At 37.1% G+C, this 23,276-nt stretch overlaps 1 long non-coding RNA gene across 1 annotated transcript in view; it reads right to left on the reverse strand.

The window, feature by feature from the left end:
- Window positions 1-23,276, reverse strand: part of LOC129349311 (uncharacterized) — a 307,367-nt gene that overhangs the window by 257,833 nt on the left and 26,258 nt on the right. The gene's annotated exons all lie outside the window — the stretch shown is intronic.

The raw sequence follows: 23,276 nt of genomic DNA on the forward strand, positions 1-23,276 counted from the left end.
TGGTGTTTGTTTATAAGCAGCCATGTTGATGTTAGGACTGAAAACAGCAAAAATGTATGATACCTGTCAACTATGTTACAAAAAGTCCCACAATTATATATTGACCCAGATAGGGAATAGTGACCAGGGACTTAGTGGATGATTTTGGACACAGATGGAATGGACAGTTCAGTATCTTACTGGAGATTTTGATATGAGGACAGAAGGAGGTGGGCAAATTACTAGAAAGCCTGTTCTACCTCCTTGCTTGCTCGGTGTATATTGATAGCGGTCCAAAAATATGAGTTAACATACAGTATATTCCTGTAATAACTGAAAATACGTCAAGAAAACACTGTGTATCTCCACATAGAGACTGAGTTATGGGGCGTGCCAAAACAACACCATCTTTATTAAAAGATCTTCGCCACTCGTGGGGTAGCTCATTGAGAGTGCTGGCTTACATCCATCACCGCATTTAAATGGATTCAGTTAGAATTACAGCTTCAGCACAGCAAACACTAATTCAGATAAACTAGGCTAAAAGCAAATATTTGTGCAGTACCTGAGCTAAAAAAAAAAAAAAAAAAGTTAAAATGTTTTCCTTTGTTAATAAATGGTAACTAATTTCTGATGCAACAGGGATCCTCAGTGCAGCCTGACATTACAGTCATTTGGACTTGGCATATGTGTTAAAGACTAATTAGTGAGGAAAACACTGTCAAGATGCCATATGGTGGGAAAGACAAAGCAGCTTGCAGAGGTCTGGTGCCACCCAGTACACTTAAGAAATTTAAATGCTCGAAGGCAGTCTGTGTCTAGTATCAAGGTACACCATATGTAAATGAGGTCAAATATTATCAAAATGTTGACATTTTTGTTTCACAATCACAGAGCGGAGGGGGTGGGGAAGATGAGGAGGGAGGGGGTTGTGGTGGGCTCGGTGTGAATGTCTCCATTATTGTCAGGTTTAAAACAAATTTACAACACATTTGCCACAAATTGGAGCGAGAAGAATACCAATTGACACGCTCAATAATCTGAGGCGTCAAAGCACACAGTTGTTTCTCAGAACTGTTCTATAGATGAGAGGGCACTGCATTGGGTCAGATGAATCACAGGAGATTATGCTAATGTTGAAAGAAGGAACAGAGAGTCTTGTCCTCAGTCAGCTGAGACAAATCCGTGTGCGATGCCACATTATATAACTCTTCTTACCTCTTTGACTTTCTCAGCGATTGTCTTGTAAGAGCATTGACAGAAGTAAGAAGATAATGGGGATGAGATCTGAAAGGAAGAGGAGATGTAAACACAAAAGGTGCTTACATCACTTTTTTTATTACAGCTATTTACCCTGATACCAAAATAAATGACATTGTGGATGTTGTCTAGTGATGACATCAGTGGGTTGACTCATGGTAATACTGTGACGTGTTACAGCAACATCAAATGTAAGTGGAGCTGGTGAGCAGCTCTGCAGCACAAAGACTGCAGATTTCTGCAGATTTCTATGATATTTTTTGCTGTCATCCAGCTTTACTTTAAATTAAAGTTTATCTTCAGTCAGTTTCTGCAATGGTGATTATTCACTAATCAGAATTGGTTAGACATATTAGTCTCTACATTTATGCTGAATGTAGACTGTACTCTATTTTGAGTGCAGACTTAATTAAAGGTTTAATTTTAGTGTAAGTCATTAATGTTCGGAAATTAACTATCAATTCTAACGTTTTTTTTAAATCAAATAATTCATTCTTATAGACCTAAATGGTTAGTGCTTCAGTCTGAAGTATGAACCTTCTTTTGTTTTCTGAAGTCAAGCTGCTTGTATACCATAATGACATGACTGAGATTCCAAAATATACTGACACACTGTCACTGCATTTACCTGGACTATATTAAGTTATATGCTAAATTAAGTACAGTTTCATACATATTTTGCTTCATCACAGAGCTTATAAAAATTATGTATTTTTAGGAGCCAGTGGTTCCAATTCAGTGAACAATGAAAGCCAATTTGCAGACACTTAAAACTTGATTAAGTAACTCATTTCGGTGAACATTATGTTTGTTTTCATTGTTCAGTTGTATGTGTGTGCAGTTCATTTATGTAATGCTAACAAACATAATGTTCATTTTAACAAATTATTGTTCGGTTGTCTGAAAACCTTCAAATCTACTTTGGTTAAGATTTATATAGCAAGCAGACACCAATGGCTGCTGTCAAAGGTGGAAATGCCCTGGTTTCGACAGCTCTGGTGTTTACAGTTGCATGTGATGTTTGCTGTGTAAATGTGTCCCAAAGTAAAATTTCTAGGAGACAATTTTTAAACTTAACTTTGCAACATAATTCCTACATAAATTTCCATGAAGTCAAGGAAAGCATTCTAAATTAGGAAATAGGTACAATTAACCGTATTTAAGAATGTGAAGAGAACCATTAGTTGGCGAGTGCAGGACGTTTTGTAACGTAGTTTTTGCTGTTTTCAGGCCTAAAATCAACATGGCTGCCTATAACCAAACACCCACATGGCATTTTTACAGAAAGATTCTTCTAAAATATTATATATACAATTGAGTAAAAGTGAAATTGAAAGTTATTTATAAAGATGTTATTGTAAACCTGTTGACACTTGACTCACACACTACTTTATATTAAATAACTCAGAAAGCCTTGGAGTCTTGCCAGTCTTTTCTTCAGGAGGAAATGACATCATGTGGAGCAGGTCATGTGATCTGGAATTAACACACTTTCTTCAGAGGTGCTTTTGTAATGGATAACTTAACTGAAAGTGATTTCTCCAACACAGATACAATTTCTTACTTTCCATGTGAAATTTGATATATTACCAAAAAAGAAATATCTGTCATGATTATCTCAACTTAAAAAAAAGAAAACAATCAAAATTATTTTTGAATCAGCTCATTTTATTATTGTTTAGGTAATTAGAAAGTGGTTGTTATTAAATTGGGACAGTTATTTAGTTGACATTTTAGTGATATCCAGTCATTTTTTATTAATAAGTGATTGTTTCCATAATAAATAATTATGGGAATTTTAAAGACATGATCATAATGAACACAAAAAACATTAGTTTTTTAAAAAAAATTAATAAAAATGTATGTAAGATGGACTTCAAAAGTCCCTGAATTATATATTGACCCAGTTTGTTCTATGAGTAAAAATGATTACTACCATATTGTTCCTACCATGTTTCATGGTTTTAACAAATGTGAGGGATAATTCTTGACATAACCAACTAAAGTGAGGCGTGTCTATGAAGGTACACAGTCGGCCATCAGTCAGATTTTTCAGTCATACTGTAAAATGTAGAGAATTCCAAATGACCATGTGGCCTGTTCAACCGAGAAATTTGTAAAATTTATCAGTTTCATGGACAATAAAACTTTTCTTTCAAATAAAGGCTCCTTAATGTAGTTTAACATAGCTTTGTCATATTCATGACCTTTCAAATTTAAGGTAAAAAAAGAAAAAAAAAAAAAAACACACTGGAGTAGCCACCATCTTTCAACCCCCCTCCCCTGCCTATCTTTGTACTGCTGGTCAGAGAGACAGGAAAAGGGAGAGTCAAGAGTAGAAAAGCATCGTGCTGAGGGCTGAGCTAATGACATGGATGTAGAGGGGACCCCCTGCCAATGTGGACTACTGTGATGACAGGAGACATGAGAGAGGACCAGCAGGCCTTTCAAGTTTTGAAGGGAGAGCTGATGCAGCTACTTGCTGTGGGCAATTGTACCATCTTCCAATCTAAGCCGGGCTGCACTCCCTCTTTCACATTCTGAAGACAGAGGGTGCACGCATATCTACCAGAACTGCTTAGTTTGCCTTTGGAAATCTGCTATACCACTTCATTTCTCCTCTAAACCCACACTGCAGCTCAAGCTTTCCTAACGTTGGGATCAAGATCCCACAGGGGGCTCTTTGATATGACAGACGCCCCACGATAAACAAGCGCTGAAATGTTTGTGTAATGCAGAAGTATTCATGTACTCTCACCACGGAAGCTTTTATAAAAACATGTTAATAGTCCGTGCACAGCCTAAAACACATATATTATATTCTATAGTTTCATAAAAAAGGCTTTTGTTACTGTGTAATTTGATGCTTTTGGTGGATGAAAGCTTCTTGAAAATACAAACTCTAAAAGATGAAAGACAGAGGGGGGCCAGGAGGAGGTGGAACTTTCTCACCACACAGGATTCCATAATTACACGCTAAAAAAAAACAAAAAAACACTGCGCTCCAAAGTTTTAGTCTGGAAGATTATATACTGCAGTGAAATGTTACATATTTTAAATTAAGATTCTTGTCTTCATGCTTATGTGATCATAAGCCAGAAATAAATTGAAATCATGTTGAGTCTTTTCTGTTTTCTTGTTGCGTGCACAGATATGGTTTCACATTCCAGTCAGTGCTGGTAAAAATCACCATACATTTCCATTTTATATCAATGAAAGTTTAATATCACATCACGTAGCAAAATCAGCCTTGAGCTCAGCATAGAAAGCACATCTTTTTCTCTCTTTTTTTTATAACAGTCGGATCAGCCCCACTGACGTTCAGCAAACTGTGAACATCCTTGATCTGATGCGCCACTTAGGAAAGAATACAGTTGAAATAGTCAAGAGGCTCCGCTGTAACCCAACGGCCATGATTTGGAAAGTCCTGATTATCACTTCAGCTTGGGTTTTACCTGGACCTACTCTATGGCAATCAGGACATTATCAGTTAACATAGTCTTCTACTTGAAATTTCCGTTCCTATTATGAAGCAGGTTAAATGACAAAATGCACCATTTCACACATTTTCTACTGTTCCTTCGGCGCCCTATGAATTTCCACTTTCTTGTGCACAGTTTTGGACAGTTCTACACACTTTCCCTTTCTAGATATGCTCTGGTTACAATTAAAATGAATGCAGGATTTTATCCCCCATCTGAAGGGAATTACATGTGTTTTTGTATCATATATTATGAAGATTAGTGAACAATGTGTAACAGATGTCAACAGCTTCAATCAGTTCTGTTAACTCTGAAGCTAAAATACAGCACAAACATAACGACCAAAGCTCAGTCAACTATTTTACAAATGCTCAAACCTAAATTGTATAATTGTTCTAAACATTTGCAAAGTCAAGGCAAAACATTCTCTGCAGTTAATCTTTTTTTTCAAGATATGTGTACATTTAATTAGAAACAAGCAGCTGCTGCCTAAAAAAACCTCATCACCATATGCTTTACCAACAATAGTTTGCTGAATAAATAGAAGATTCGCTGTATAATGTGAGCTGTGAGATATTCCCAACACCAGAAGTTTGTCTGAGTATCATTATGACATTTGTTATGTCTGTGATGACAGATGCATTAGATTTTTTCCATTGTGGCCAAAAATACTGGAAGAAATATGGATAACGGACAGTTTGAATGTATCAGCTGGTCCCAATAGCTCTAAGTCTTAATATAGGAAAGCCTCATTTACCTTTATATTAGTATTTTAAAGGGTTAAAGAGCAAGCTCTTGTTCATTCTGCATGTGTACAGTGTGTATGTCTGTTGGGCAGGTGTGTGCAATACTAAGCAGTTCTTCTTTTACAAAAATAAACACCCAACCAATAATAGTTTGTGCAATATTTACAGCAAACTGTGCTATTTCTTTGATAAATTCATCTCGAATTCATAAATGTTTAAAAATCATACAGCCTAACGCTTTATGCTTCCAGACGAATACTCTTTTGGATGTTCTTTTTCAGTTCCTCCATTTTTGTTTCTGGGGGAGAGTTGCATTAGTGTGAGAAATGAGAAACACAACCCGAGGCTGGCAGTGTTCACCACTGGGAAAGTGAACATTCTCTCCCATTTGCTGTACTGAGGACACTGATTTGTTAGTAAAGCTGATGGAATTCAACACATGACATTCATCAGGGTGTGCTGAGTAATGCTGCAAACTATGACCTAAACTGGCTTATATAACCATTGATCTGGATGGAGGTACATGTGTAATCCAGTAAAGGGTACTTTAAAAAATGTGTTCGCTATTTGGAGCTTATAATTGTGTCTATTATTAGTGTAGGTGATGCAATTATGCGGTACTATCTAAAATAAATAAGAAGAAATGCATTGCACAAAGTTCATGAATATCAAACTGGCAATAATTTCATAATCAAACTGAGTTAGCATCATTACATAGTAGTAACAGTAAGAGCATTTGGTCAAATTGGGTGTTCTGCAGCTACACCAGTCAGCGACAACATGAAAACCACTGACAGGTGAAGGGAACGACATTCATCATCTTGTTACAGTCCAATGCTCTGCTGTGAAACCTTGGGACCTTTCATTCATGTCGATGCTATGTGTATCACCCACCCACACTGTGTTGTGTGTGTCACACTACCCCATTGTAATGGCACACTCCAATGACAGGACAATGCACTAAGAAATGCTTTAACACACTGCTCAGGAATGGCTTTAGGAACACAATACCGAGCCAAAGGTCTTGACCCAGCCTCTAAACTCTCCGAATCCTAATCTGATCAAGCGTTTGCAGGATGTAAGTAAGAAGCCCGATCCTTGGGGCCTCACCCAACAGAACCCAAAGGATTCGCTGCCGACATCCAAGTTCCAGACACCACAGGAAACCTCCATAGATCCCAGGTCCACGGCCCGAAAGATCAGAGGCGTTTTGGTTGTTTATGGCTGATCAGCGTATATTACAATAGAACAAAGCTTTGTCCTTTCATTCTTCTGCTTCTGTCATCCAGATGAGCTAACATTAACACAATAGCTTTGTATCATCAGCGAGCATTACTTTAATGTGAGCTCCAAGCTTTGAAAAGTCTGTTATGTCCATTAGCTAGAGAACAAAAATTTGCATAACTTTGTTGTGGAGATTGTTATGGCTTCTATTGTTGTTATCCAGCTTTCTTTTTCCATTCCTTAGCCCCTGACCTAGATTTAGGGGCCATGAATTCTTTAAGATGTACCGGCAATTATATTCTAAAGGGCAACACTTTTCTTCAGTTAGTAATGCTAAAGGTCTATAGGTGCTGAAGGAGATTTTTCTTGAATTCTAGCATCTACGAGGTACTAAAAAACACAATCACCAGATTAAAAATGTAGCATATATAATAAAAAATGGTGTTTGTGCAATTGGAATGCTTTCAAAATATGTATACTGCTCCATCTTATTATCACAAAAATACAAGTACTGCTTGTTTAGGCCTTAACAGACTCCTTCAGCACCCTGGAACAGGAGACGTTGTAGTTTCTGACAAAATAAATAAAATAACATAAAACAAACCATGCTAAGGAAAGTCAAATGTTATAGTTTTAGATGTCTGTTTCTGCTGTAGCTCCAGGTCAAGTCACTGGCTGTGAGGCAACTACGTCTAGATGTGCAGAGCTCGTAATATACCTGAACTTAGAGCTTTGACTGATGTGCAGAGATCAGACATTATCCGTTTGATCTATTAATTGGGGCTTCGATTGCCTCAGCTTCTGTAAAAGTGAGTAATTTCACTCAAGATAAAAGACATAAAAGACTGGCAGAATAATGAAAATGGGAGATTTTTAAAAAAATATTATGGGTAGAATTATGAGTTTATGTTATTTAGTGGTTTCACATCACTCAGTCATGTTTCCAAAGCAATTGATGTTGTTTGAACGTGAACATAATGTCATTATCATTGAGACAAAATCTCTCAGTGAGAGTTTGTGTGTGTGGGCTGATAAGATCAGGTTTTTCATCGGTTATTGGTCTTGTAGGATTTCCTGTTTTGCACCAGACAGACATACGAGTCATTGAGGGGCTCCACACAAGGCAAAGAGCAAGACATAAGACCTATTGGTGCTGTTCAAGAAGGAAAATAAAGAAAACATTTTTAGCGTCAGTATAAAATTTGCCGTACACACATGGCAGGATTTGTTGATGTGTATATTTTAGTGTTAAATGATATATAACCTTAAAGTGTGGTCTGAACATAAATAATTTCGATACTTGCAGAAAACATTAATTAATTGAACGTTTACACTGATTAATACCATGAAATGTAGAATAATGCCAAGTAAGAATGATCTCGTACATGGGCCTGAGAAATGTAAAGCACTCAGACTGTCAAGTTCCTTGACAGCGCAGTGTCTGATCTCATTTGATCTGAGCGATTTTGACTTGTTATGATTCATTTGAGTTGTAATGCCTCCTATTAACACATGAATATTAAAATGTTCATATTCTAAGACGGAGCTAAGATAGGGCTGGAAATAGCCGAGGCAAGAACATTTATATGTAGAAAGCTACACATTATAAAGACAAATTCAGCAGCAGACTAATTGAGGCAATGTAATTCGTCAATTAAAGATAATTTATTTTCCAAGGCAGCACTGTCTTCCTCTGATTCAAATATAGTTCTTTATGATAAATTCAATCAAATGGTACTTTGCAGTTAAACACTAGATATAATGCTCTCATAAAAATTTAAAAAGACAAGAAATTTGTCATTTAAACATTCATCTCTGTGACCAAATATGGTTACGCAATTAAGTTACGCTATAAGTGATTAATGAGACTTAGTAGAGCAGCCGTTCCTTTATGCAGGAGATACTGTAGAAACTACAGTAGCATGCTATAGCATAATAACGTGACACAATCCTAAATATGTAATTTTCTGGTCCAGTTTACTGTTTGACCTATCATCTGCCACTTTCTTTGTGACAGTTTCCAATCTGGCTTTTTTCTGTCTTTAAGAAGGGCTTCCCACATGCATGATAACGTAGCAGTGCTTAACTGACTTATTGCCATTAGAACAAGGATCTTACGTTTGACAATGCAATGCTTTCACATCAGAGCTAAACGTCAATGAGCCTTATAATATCTTCAAAAGCTATGTCTCACAGTGACAAGTGCAGACTAAAACCTTATTTTTTCAACTGACTGTCAGAGGTAAATATCAGATGTCAGAGGCAGATGGTGAAACCAACAGTAATTTATATCAGCTGTTTGTCAGAGCTTAAAAATGTTTACCCTACATAAGTCATCAAGGAGCTGTCATTGTAATAGCTATTACACAACTTCAGCAAAAATGATCAAGATAGTCATATCTCAATGAAAAGTGAACAACAGGGACGTAATTAATGTAGCGAATACAATCTCCAGAGCCCACAAAATAAGCCTCTTATGAACTTATGTAAATGAATATGTCTCTCCTGCAGAGGATGGAGACTGACATTCTTCATTTGTGTTAGTCCTTTTTGGTTTATGGATGTATTATAGGCTGAAGGATTTTGCCTTTTGTAACTTTTTTTCAGTTTTCAAATATTCTCCAAAGTTGTAGAGCTTATCTGTAATATTGAAAAGCAGCTTCATAAAAAAAAAAAAGTGCTGAAATTTTGTTCAAAATTCTGTGGTTTCTGTTAAGACGATTCTACTGAAGGGCAAAAAAAAATGCTTCAGTGGTGGTGTGATTATTATTTTTTTTTAAACTCAATTATATATATTGCACACAATGACAAATTGCAAATCACAGAGCATTTGGTGGTGCAATAAAGCGCAAACGGAAACTTTATCAGAGAGGAGAGAAAAACAAAAGTCTTATGTGCGTGAGGAGGAAAAGGACAGTCAGGGACGTGGCACGGAGCCAGAGATCCTCAATGCTCCCAGTTGCATATCAACTTCCAAACCAGATCCCATTGGACAACAGTGATCCGACCACAGAATGGTAACGAATCTGCTCATCTGGGACTCTGTCATGGTGACCTGTGGGCTAGGTGACCTGGAGAGTCAATGGATCAAGGTTAACAGAGAAGACGAGGAGTGCAAGGAAAGGAAATAGGAGGCAGGTCGGTATCTCGGTGTGTGTGCGACTGTTTGTGAGCTTGTGTGTTGGTGAGTGAGAGACAGAGAGACTGGAAGGTAATTCCCATTTTCTTCCACTTTTATAGAAGAAAACAGGGAGATTCAGACTGTTTTGAGATTATGAAAAAGTTGTATAGAATTTGTAACAAAAAAAAAAAAAAAACACTGGATATATTGTATGTATATGTGACAGAGAATTCAGATTCCAACACACAATATCTTGGTTTTACAAATGTTATATTGTAGTGAGTAAACAGCATTGGCATTAACACAGTTCTCTCATGCCATTTCCTACGGAGCATTGATTGCCTGTTGACAGTAAAGATGTCATTGTGCAATCAGTTTGCTGCCCGTTGTGTATAATTTTTCTGGTTTTCTCACTTCCTTTTGTATCTCGTTTGTCTCTGTTTGACCTCTACCTGTTCTGAATGTGCAGTCTGACTCATCAAAAGAAGACTGCACATATAAACCATGCATTGTCAGTGCATTTCATGTTGCTTACTCCTTCTCTTCCGCAGTCTATGTGTTACCATTTTCCAAATCGCTTTCATCACAGGAAACAACCTCTGGGCTAACAGCCTACCACATTGAAGATTTTAACATTTGGAGAAGGTTTGGATCTACAGTCAGACAGTCCTGTTGTTTTTTCCGGTGAATTAGCAAATCTGAAGACCTGAGTGCAAATATTCTACCAAAAACATTCCCCTTAGGGCTATTTTGAGGGGACACCATTTCTGCATCCTGGGCTATGCACTGGCAAGAAAATAGTCATTGGTTTAAAAAAGTACAGGGGGTCCTCGACTTACGTTGGAGTTCCTTTCCTACGGATCGACGTAAGTTGTTTTTCGCCAGAAGTTGGAACTCCAGCAAAAATGTAAACAAAGTTATTACATGCATCACGATATCGATCAGTTCTTTGGAAAAGTCACGAATACCAATGACTTCCATGCATGTATGAGTCATTTTACAAGAAGATAACAGAATATTGTAACGGACTGATATTGTTGTTGATGTTGAGGTTTCAATGTTTATTGTTCAGTTCGATATTTACCTAATGTCAGTGAATGTGCCATGTCTAGTTAGATCACCTCTGATTGGCTGAGAGTCAGCAGTAGTGTATGTATGTGTGGAACGAGAGAGAACTGGGAGTGGCAGCTAATTTTGGAGCTAAGTTATAGATTTTTTGTAGTTATTTTGGCGTTGGCTAGGGCCCACAGTAGTCTGTGTGAAGGTTCAATAAACGACCAGAGAACAGGATAAAGTGTCACTCATTCATCACAGATGGTCGCTACATTATATTGCACTGTTTTTACAACTTGACCGATATCTGTCAGTGTATCGCTCTGTTCCTAGAGTTTTATTATATCTAATTTCAATTCCATGGAGATGCCATCAGAAGAGTCTGACTTACGTTTGGGAGCCATAATGAAGGGCAAAAAGTTAGCGAATGTAACGCAATCCAAGGTGGCATACAACCGGCGAATGTAAACAAAGCTGACTTATAGCGCTGTGTGACAACATGTTCGTCCGCTCTGCTCGCCAACTAGTTCCACGTAGCGACGAATGCCGTACGTCAATGATGTTGTAAACTGAGGAATCCCTGTACAAGCAAATGACAGTTTGTTTTGGTTTGTTTTTTCCCCCTACAGCAGAATAATGATGAAGTGCAGCCAGACTATTCTGCACAGCGCTGTGTCAGTGTTAGGGAACAGTTTGGCCACGCGAGACAGTGAACTTTCAGAACTTTCTCCCTCACCAGTCCTTCACCAGCAACATTGTGCACCGTCTCTGTGTTTTTGCATTTTGGGTCTGCTAAATTTCTTCTCAGTAGTTTGATTTCCCACACTGTCCCCATGGGATGGTTGCTTGCAAAGTTAGAATATGTGCAAATATTATATAGTCGCATTAAAACCACAGCTGTTTAGCAACTTAAAACAGAGAGTATCATCATTCAGTTGCTCTGGTATATTTCATCACAGCATTTTACTTGTTATTGTAATTCTACAACAGGTGCTCATTAGCATAACGATGTTTCTGTGCTTCCCACCAGTGTATCGAACAGGAAAGAAAACAATGACCTTCATTCTTTTAGTTATCTTTCAGCTATCTATTGTATCGTTACCGTAAATAAACTCGGTGCTAAGCATTCACAAATAAGATAATCCTGTGTGTCTGATTTGACAGAAAAAAAAGAAAGAAAAAGCAAAATCGAACATCAGAATCTTCAGGTCGCTGCACACCTCCTGAGCTATTTTGAGGTCAGTTGGTTGACAGGGAGAATCACGGCGCTGTTGCTCTTAACATCACTTTACCAATCTGCATGTGGAACAACGCAATAATGCCCTGTCACAATGTTTCAAGAGGGATGTGAACTCAACTGAACTTCTATATAAACATAATATCCTAGGATCCAAACAACAGGCTGAACATGATTTGTAGCGCCCATAATTGCAAAAGCATAAAAGCACAACACGCCATTGGATGTGTTTGTGCATGCTGTTCCTTCATACTGAACAATTCTGGTCAAAATCTTGTCAACACAATTTTGTCAACAGTCCACAATGGGAGCTCCATATTACACAGCTTGCTTATGTGTGTGTATTTGTATCTGTTCCCGTGTCGTTCGCAGGAAAGCCGGGCTGCTCTTTTTCGTAGCTCACTTTGACTATAGATGGCAAATGGGATCCAGGGCCTCGAATCATTGAAGAATGAGACCAAACAAAAAGTAAAATACTACAATCACAACAATGCCTTCCACATTAGCACCGCTAGTACCACTGTAGACAGCATCAACAGTCAGTTGGAAAGCTTTAAGTTATCACTAGAATTACATATTGGGAGCTACAAGAGATTATTTCTAGTGCATTTTTTCCGGGGTTGTTATATTCCCTTTGCATTTTTTTGTTACTGAAAGCCCAGCGAATGGAGAAGAGAGCTATCTATGCCACAAAGGCACAAAGCTTTCCAATTCAATCCTCAAGTACAACTGACGTGTGTATAAGACTTCACCATTTTATCAGAGTCTGACATTTCCTATTGAACTGGTACAAATGGCATTTCCCCAGACAACTTGTTAACTTTTAAAGGTTGATAGATTCAATACACACCCGCCTCAAATAAGCAGTGGATCACGCTGAAAAACAAAGCTTTGAGATTAGCTGCTGTCAACTCGAGGATGAGATGTGCGAGTTTGAGCAGCAAAATGTGAACACTATTTATAAGGTGACAAGGAACATATTGATCTGGAAGCATTTATTGGAAAGAAGACCCTAATTTGCAGTTCTCCACGGCACCTGCTGCCGTTTTTGTCCTGTGACTGCCATCAACGAGCACTTTGATATTAACGTTTCCCCAAGTGACTTTGATTTTAACTGCGACAGACTGTATGAGGAAGTGTGTCAGGTCAGAGAAAGGATGCAAACATAAATTTGCGTTCGGGAAGGACACGTTTTCTTCTTTATATTGTTTAAATGATCAGCAATGAAATAATTTACCCTTCAAGAATACATTAAAGATGATTACAATTTTATGGTTATGCAGACAGCAGTATCATTAGGGAGCCATACTAAAAGTCATTCTTCTTCAGGTTCCAAGGTCAGCTCATGTACATATCCAGGTGTCTGCACGGCGGATATGAGCACAAGAATAATTGCAAACCTAAAGGTCAGAGAGGGGTCAGCTGAAGTTTCCCAAAGAGAATTAGGCCTGAACAGATTTATAAGGTAGAGCATGCCTCTCTTTCAACTTTAGATTACAGTGTAGTGGGAAACATTAATTTCTTCACTGTCTTGCAAGTCTTATCTGAAAGTGACCTACTCATAATCTTCCACTGCCATTCCTCTGTTGTGTTTTTATACAGCCTTCTAAAACAAGTGACTATATAACTGAAGATGACAGTGTATGAATATAAATCAGAGTTGATCAAAAACAACATAATTTCATGTCGTGTTTCTGAACATGATTTTGCATTCTAACAGTATATTAAAACTGATTAGACTTCATGTATGCATTCTAATACTAAAGTTAAGGACAGGCTTTTAAAATAGGGTATGTTTGTTAAAATACAGGGGCATTAATGCATACCACTGAAAAAATAACCACACGTAGAGTGATAATAATTTGAGTATGTTGTATGAGTGTCTAACTTGGGGAAAAAAAGTCAAATATAACCCAATATTTCCAAGCAAGGACTGAAGTTTTTCAACTTACTGACTGTATGTCTTAAACCAGGTATGTTTACTCTTTTATTCTGAAATGATGGGATAAAAAGAGGAAAGCAGGCACGCATGGTAATGGATAGTATATAATATATCACATGTAAAATAATATGTATTTCTTATATCTTAATATATATGTATATATCTTAATATATACCTTAATGTAATAATATATTGTGACTAACTTTTTCTGAAAACTCAAGGAATAGTGTTTATTGCTAACAATTTTCTAAATACAATACACAGTATCATGTTATTATATTACAATTAATAATAACAATAATTTTATATATATTGGATTTTTTTTCTGTTTATATATAGAGCATTTACAGCATTTGCTCTAAGTTCAGAAATAGCCAAGCAATAAGTGAGTGTTAGGGGTATACACACTGAAATCAGACAGTGAGGTGCATGGCTGATGGAAACTCAAAACAGGCAAACAAAAAAAAAAAAAAGAAAGAAAGAAAAAAGAAAAAAAAAACTGGCTTTGTTGCCAGATTAGAGAGGCATGATATCAGAGAAAATAGATGCAAAAAAAAAAAAAAAAGGATCTTGTTTACTCAATTCAAGGGCACACTGACAAATAAGGATAAATTAAAAGGACGGGATGACAGTGACATAACAGTCCAGTTAAGGCCTTCACTTCTTTCCATCAAAGTTTTGTGCACTCATCACTGTGATGGCTATGCTCTGCATCACTGCTGACTGGGCAATGGCACCCAAGTGAGAGGAGGAAGACATGGAGGAGGACAAGGATGGTGACAGTCTGGCAGATGTAAATCAGCCAAGAAACACATCATGTGCACAATTTGTAGCCAGTCAACGTTTTTTTTTTTTTACTGAAGATTCTCAGCGGGAGAAAATATTTGTTCCCCTGTGGTCTCTCTTCTTTTAATTCATTCCATTTCCTCTATTCATTAATGCGACAGGGACAGTCCTCATTGATCAACAGAAAAAAAAAAAAAAAAATGGAATTACCACCTCGTGTGATATGCCTCGACCAACCAGTGAAGGTTCAGTTTACCTCCATGTCTCTGCAGGCTTATATAATATATGTAGTGAAGACATCAGAGGAATTTAAGAGGTGGGCTCCAAAGATTAGTGTCAGCAATTCAGTATCCGAACAAATGTGAAATACAGCCACAATCTCACATTTTGTTTTGGAGTTATGGCAGATTTTTTTTTTTTTTTTTTTCAGAACATTATAATCTATCAGTGACCTTTTGGATGTAAACTGTTATCAGGCTGTCATTTTATCTTATTAGACAGTTAAGCATTTCTAATAATTTTTTTTCTTAATTAAATTATAAATTCTTGAGTACAGATTTAAACATATTTTGCATGGGCACAGTGATCTCTGACCACCAAAATCAAATCACCTCATCGTTTGAGTCCTAATTAGCATTATAAACAAATCTGATAAAATTCACTCCAGATTTTCCAGATACATCATGTTCACAAGAATAGGATGAAGGTGAGATATTTCACCTTAGAGGACAAACATCTTTTTTTTTAGTTCAAGTCCAAGTGAACATTTAAAGAAATTCCATGAAGATGTTGAAGCTATCATGTTCACATGAATCAGACAGATGGATATATGGAACCCAAAATCATAGTGCGTCTTCGACATAAAGAGCTGTACAAGGTAAATTATCTGCAACACAGAGACATGATTGATTAGGATTTAATTGCAAGTCACACTGTGTTCTATAAGCTACATTTAAAGAGGTGAACAGACGCACTTTGCATCCAAATTCACATCCTGTCTTCTCGGTTGAATTGCAAAGCGTTTAATGACGTGAGGTGTGACACATTTCACAGGAAGTTGCTCAACTTGGCCTTTCCAACAAATCTTGTACCTTGTCTGTGCAGTGAAGTGTCGGTGAGAACAAATAATCTTGTTCTCCCTCCAAATTTAATCTTCATTAAAACCTGAACACAGCTGTGTATTTATTTCCACTACCATCGGCCTTGTTTGAGTTACTACTGAACTCAGCATTGCACATGTATGCCAACACCTAGATATGTCAATATCTGTGCAACCCAGTCACTTCATAGATGTTAACATAATTCACCGCATGATACAATGCACTGGTTTGTTTGACTTCTGAGGGGTTTCTGCTTTCACAGTGGTACTGGAAGGGCAATCAAAAGGTGTGCATTTCCTGGGGTACAATAAGAAGGCTCTATTAACTTCCCAGTGTGCATCGCCACCCACACAAGGATAAAAGAGGCGGAAAACCATGCTGCGAATTGCAATAATCCAACAGCAGGCATAAATACACTAGCAAACTTCCATGAGTGTTTTTACAGACAGTATAGTTTCACGAATAGTGATTTTTTTTTTTTTTTTTGAGGCATAGTATATTTGAACATGTGCTTTTTTTCTCCTACAATACAGAAAAACTGGAGATTATTTTCTCATTAAAAAAAAAAAAAAACATCCCCACTGTTTGTGAAAGCTGCTTAACATGAGCAATGGTTACATTTTTTATTATTAGGTCGCTTCTACAGATTGTGTTTCAAACATCATTAGTTTATGCTCAAATTGCAAAGCCCTCTAGTGGCCATTTTAATTCTAATGGGAGCAAAGCACAACATTACGTGATACTGTTATGGAGTCATCAGCTGTTGATTCTGTTCTCAATCGATATTCTACATTTGTTTGCTTGTTTTTTAAGGATTTTGTGCAGTGTACATTAAAAATTGCTAGCATAGTAACAGCAAAATTGAGCCCATGTTGTCCAAGTTGCCATTAAATTTCCAGGATGCATTGGAAATGGAGTAATACAAAGCAAAATATTAAGAATGTGACCTCATGGTTTCCATTACAGTCACAAAGACATTAATTAAACTTACAATATTCTGGCAAAAAAAGCTGTTAAAATCACCTCCCAGTCATCGATTAAACCCCTAACAACTCATCTGTGTATCAATTTCACAAGATTTTTTCCTTCAGTTTAGTCATGTGAAACCTCAGAAGTCTGAATGTGTGTTTCTGAGACTGTCACCGTCGCTGTCTTTGGTATTCTAACGAATATAAAACACTATATGGACATGTTAACAAGTTAAACTTGATTTTCACCGTAGGGGCATGTCAAAGAGCTCAAGCAGTAGGCGCCTTTGATAAAGATGAGATCAAGGGATGGACACATAAAAATTTAAATTTAGTATGACTGCTTTATTATCCTCAGAAAAAAAATGATAATTTAAAAAGGAAGCCAAGTTTGATGATTGGCTTAAATTTCTAAGCCAACTGTGAGCTGTACAAAAGAATCTGGAACCTGAAAATGAGGGCTTATACCTGTGCAGCCTTTGTGGTACTAAAACTCCAACTTGGTTAATTAAAGAATTAGGCGTTAAGTTTTTGCATTTCCTTAAGATAGCCACATAATACCATTTTTTTGACCAATTTTACATCTAAAAAAGGTGCAATGAAGGTGTAACAGTCCAGAATTTTTATATTGACAACAATTAGGGCTATAAGAACCCCAAATTTAGATTTAGCAAAGCCCAAAGCATGTATCTTAAATATTTAATCTCTTTAAAATCATTGTTGATCTTTTGAGTGTTGTTCAGATGTTTTATTAATACGCTCAAGAAACACATTTAAGTGAAAATAACCCGAGTGGCCTTTTACTTGTGTTCTTCAGTCACTCCCACTAGTCACAGTGGGCTGCAATACACACAGAGACATGCACACAGTTTGCAGGGGGAATAGACTAATTATTTTGATCACTAATTTAGTTTTCCTGGGGGCATTCTTTCAGTTTTTAAAATCCCAGCAGTTCTGCTGCTCTGCTCCGCTGATACACAGCTGGGAGTGAATCAAGAATCCATGTTTTCTGCACAACTGTTTGGTACAACAGATAATGGTTGTCCCCCCTAGGTCTAGCATACTAGCATGCTTGCAGAGGTATTCTTGACAAAATAAAATTTAATCAGAAACATAAAATGGGACAGGCTACTTGTAGCATACATTACATTTGAGTTTTTCAAAATATGAATAGGTGAAGTTGAGAATGAGGTTCATTTTTTATTGTCCTGTATACGAAGATGTAAGAGAGGTACTTTTCAGTAAGATGTCCTCTGTTTATTTTGATTTCTTTTGGTTGGATGACCATGGGTGGCATAGTGGTTAGCACTTTTGCCTTGCAGCTAGAAGATCCCTGGTTTGCATCCTGGCCTTTCCGGGATCTTTCTGCATGGAGTTTGCATGTTTTCCCTGTGTATGAGTGGGTTTTCTCTGGGTACTCCAGCTCCCACCCACAGTCTAAAAATATGCTGAATATGCTGAAAATTGATTATTAATTGCCCGTAGGTGTGAATGCGAGTGTGATTGTTTGTCTCTATATGTAGTCCTGCGACAGACTGGTGACCTGTCTAGTATGTCCCCTGTCTTCGCCCCAAGTCAGCTGGGATAGACTCCAGCCCACCTGTGACCCTAATGAGGATTAAGCGGTGTATAGCTAATGAATGAATGGATGGATGACCATGAAAAATTACAGATGTTTTAGAAGAGGAACCTTTTTCATGGCAGAATTTCTTAGCAGGCCTGGGATAAAAGGCAACATATTGTGTTTAGGGACTGAGCAGCAGAATATTGTGTGTTTTGGATGTATTGCTGCAATGCGAGTATACTGGTGTCTTGTAAACCCATGAGGGTTGGGCACGCTTGTGTGCATGACACAAAAATAAAGAAATCAATCAATGAATGCAAACATAGACATTTCCACAGATGCATTGAGGCCAAATAAAAAGTGCATCTCCAAATTTTAACACTCATGAGTTACTGTTGGTTGGTCTATTCATTACAACGCCTTCTAAAAAGTCAGATCTTATGGTAAACCAAATAATTCAAAGATCTACTATCCATGTTTTTTTAAGGTCCCCTGGTAGGGCAATGGGGTTTCATATTGTGGTTCTTGGTAGAATTAATCGCAAGAGTGGAATGTGACATATCCTATTTGATATGGTCAGTTTAAAAGCTGGCATTTTCTCACTAAGACACTCGACATACTTGAGATGCCTTTTCACCAAATATAACCCGGACCTATGCACCACTGACATACTCGACACTGGATGTGTGAGCATGTGTCAGTGAGTTTGAGCATTGTGTCATATCACATGAATGACTGTGCAGTCACTTGTTAAACTTTTGGTCTGAGGCCATGCCACTATGGGGGAACAGTAGTTCGCTCACTTCAGGTTGGCCCCTCAAGTAGAAAAGTTCAAGTATGTACAAGAGTTCAAGAGTAAGGGCACAATGGAACATAAGATCAACGGGCAGATTTCCGTGCACCAGCAGTAGTGTAGGTGTCAGACTGAGATTTACTGGTTGTTCTGCATTCAAGCTTTCTTCTATAGCTGTGAGCTTTGTTTAGCAACTGAGAGAATGTTAATGCAAATACAAATGGGTCATTAGAACTTGCTTTGCAGGCTGGCTGGGCTTACACTCAGCGGGAAGATAAAGTGGTCAGACATCCAGAAAGTAGTAGTAGTCTACGTAGAGCAGTTGCTTTTTCACTTTGACTGGAGTTAGTTGAGCTTGTTTGGACATCTAAGGATGCCTCAGGGATACCTGAATTTTCTGGGAACATGCAGCAGGAAGCAGACTGTTTTAAGATGTTGCCTATCCAACTTTGCTAATGTGATCTCCTTAGACAAGCTGGATGGTGTTGTTTGGAGAGAGGAACACCTGGGCTATCCACAGAAATCAATGCATGATATTAACATGTTGCATATAGATAGAGCATACTGTTTGCACCTGTGTAATGTTCCTGATTAAAAAAAAAAACAAAAAAAAAAACAAAACAACAAAACAGTTAATTTAGTATCAAACTCCATAGATCTAATTAATGATGGTCCCCTAATTTGACTAGGAACAGAAAAGGAAATCACATTCAGGCAGTGACCTCATTACTATCCATTCACATGGATTTTTATATGTAATGTGAAGTTTAATAGATATGTATGCAAAATACTCATGTTTATGGTGCACATGTTGCTGTTAGCTATCTGGGGCAGAAAATGAAAGAAAGAACTAAACATAAACCAACTCATATACTTCTTGATTCATTTTTTTTCTTTATCTTCTATGCTTGTGTCTCTTTGCAGTTCAAATCCCAAACTTAACAACTGATAATACTGTAATGAAGCCTTGTTTAAATTAGCATTACATTAGCATCAAACTTACCCTCAGCTGCAGTAATGTCCCCTAGACAGCCTTCCTTTGTTTAGTGTTAACTATGGATTAAACTTTTGGCCTTCCATCTGGTCTTTCACTAAAGCAGCGTAATGAGGAACTGTGTGCATCACTGTGGGGGATGTCCGAGCTCAATCGCAGTTACAAGAGTGTTGAGTGCCTATGACCCATACCCTTAAATGTATTTATGTTCCACTATCTTGAATCACCAGTTTCATTTTAAGCACTATATGATAGTCGAGTATTGAAAGCTGCACCTTTTCAGTCCTCACTGTATCCTGCGGATGGCAATCTGTAACACAAGATGAGAGTGTAGTGGCTAGCTGTGAGTGGGTCCTCTTTTGTGTCTCCTCTAATCTGTCTTCTTCTCTGCTTTACAACACTCTGAGTAAATTAAAACCGCTACAGATAAGAAGACTGCCTGCTGTCCCATAAAAGAAAGGAAGAAAGGAGGAAAAACAAAGGTGTTCTGAATAAAAGGGATTTATTTTCACAAGAACGAGCAGACGTCCCACTGAAGTAGTGTCTTGCAGATTTTACTTGTAATACTTTTAAATGCATTTTCAGTATCCGTTGCACTCTGTATATGTTTGCACTTGTGCCTGAAAATAGGGGGAATAAGGCAGCTGGATAAAAGGAAATGAGGAGCTGAATTTGGAAAAATCTGTTGATAACGAATTCCCAAAAAGCCTCCATAATTTTACTGCTCAATTGGCCTTGCAGCAGCTTGGGTTGTAGCATTTACTGGATCCACCAGATGGAGACCTAATGAGCCTTTTTTCAGAAGCAATACACAGATGGAGACAATATACTGTATGTATTCACACGAGCGTGTAGCCCTATCGACAGATGAAAGCATGACTTCTCTGCATGTGCGCGCCCACCCGCAATCCTCGACACACGCTGGCACGCAGACAAACATACACGTCGACTTTCGTTTGTTGAAAACGTTTGTCAGTTTTCGGCCATGTTTGCTGCTGGATGCCATGTCAGTCACTAACGCCACATTATTTTTCCTCACCATGAACTCGGTGAAAAGACAGGGATCTGCTATAATGTGGTCTGTCTCTCATACAGTATTGTACTATGTACTAGATTTTGGAAATGACTGAAGAAAATGATATTTTATCCACTGCAGTGCTTATGAAAATCCCACCAATTGCCTTAGGGACGCCAAAACCGGTTCGCCAGAGGGTCCAATCTGGCCTACGGGATGACTTTCTAAAGTATAAAAATTACTGAGAAGACATTAACTGCTAATTGTAAATTTGTAAAACTTCAAATTTAAAATAATTTCTAGATCATGACAAGTTGTTTTGATAATGAAGTAAAATACTAGAATGTTCATTGCTCTTTTACCATTTTGTGTCTCATTTTTGTAATTTGTCTTGTTTTTGTTGTTTCTTGTATTTTTTTGTCAGATTTTTGTCATTTGTCTCATGTATTTGTTGCTTTGTTTCTCATTTTTGTCGTTTTGTCCTTCCTGTTTATCTCACTTGTGGTTTTTGTCTTATTTTACTCAATTTGTGTTTTGCTTTATTCATTGTTTTGTGTGTCATTTTGTCATTTTTTGTCTTGTTTGTGCCATTTGTGCAATTATTTGTCTTGTTTTTGTCCATTTTTTGTCGCTTTGTAACTTTTTTTATCAATTTGTCTCTTTTTTGTTTCATATCGTTTGTCTCATTTTTTGTCATTTTGTTTCTTGCTTTGTCATTTTGTGTCTCATTTTTGCAATATTTTGTCCTGTTTTTGTTGTTGTTTGTCTTTTTTTATCTGACTGTTGTTGTTTTGATTATAAAATAAAATACTATATCATTCGGTTCCAGATACCTGTGACTAAAAGTTTTGTTCCTTTGTAGATACTCTGTCATCTGTACGTTGTAATGTGTAAATGATAAACTGAGGCATAATGTTGTTGAAATTGAACAGATTTTTCTTAAGACATTTCAGGTTGTTCATAAAGTTTTGTAAAAAAAAAAAAAAAAAAAAAAAAAAGATAGCTCCTTAAATGTGAACATTTTCAGAATGTATGTTTTGGCACTAAAATGAAGGAAAATTTTGGAGTTGTCGTTATTTATAGATTATTATGCTGTGATTTTGAGGGACTGTAATTGGCGCTATATAAATAAAATTGAATTGAATTGAATTGAAATTGAATTGATTTTACTAGTCTGGCCCACTTGAGATCAAACTGGGCTGAATGTGGAACCTGTTTGACACCCCTGCTGTAAATGCAAGGCTCAATCGTTGATGTGTTACCTCATTTGATGAGAGAGCGCAAATTAATAGATGTTTATTTTAGTGTTTTACAGCTTTAGCATATTGAAATGTATGATTATTACAGTTGCAAACAACATGATTTGAAACTACGAAGAATACCACAGCTAACCAATTATTTTGTTCAGCATTTTTAAGAATAATCATCAATCATGTAAGGTATAAAAATTAAATACTACAAGAAAGTACATTCCAAATTATCCGAGGCCAAAATAAAATCTTCAAATTGCTTGTTTTATTCTAATGCCAACATTCTAAGGCAAAATTTTACCAAGTGTGAATTCCTCACAGAAGGTAGATTCACCAAATATTTGCCATTATGCTTATTCATTTTCTGTCCATTGAAAAAAACTGACAATTTGACTAGTTTCAGTTGTATGGCACTTTCAGTGAAGCACATTCCTGCTTAAAAAATATGTGAATTAATAATTTGCAAACTACCAATTCAGGGAGAGTTGTGCTTCACACGGACAGAAAATCAGGTTTCTGTCATTGTAATTTTATGTATGGTGAGAATGATTCACTTGCTTAAAGCATTTCATGAATGTCAGTTTTCTTGTGTTGCAAAACCAGACCAAAAAAAAGATGAAAGGATACGCTACATGTGCAGTATACATTTTTCACAAAGCAGTCTTGATCTTTCTTCAGTTATCAATCTGTTGTTTTTTTTTTTGGCTAACTCGTAATGTCAACAACATACTGTTTTTCAGTGTTTATGTATCACTACAGTTT

This window comes from Amphiprion ocellaris, chromosome 1 (assembly GCF_022539595.1).
Source record: "Amphiprion ocellaris isolate individual 3 ecotype Okinawa chromosome 1, ASM2253959v1, whole genome shotgun sequence".
NCBI lineage: Eukaryota > Metazoa > Chordata > Actinopteri > Pomacentridae > Amphiprion > Amphiprion ocellaris.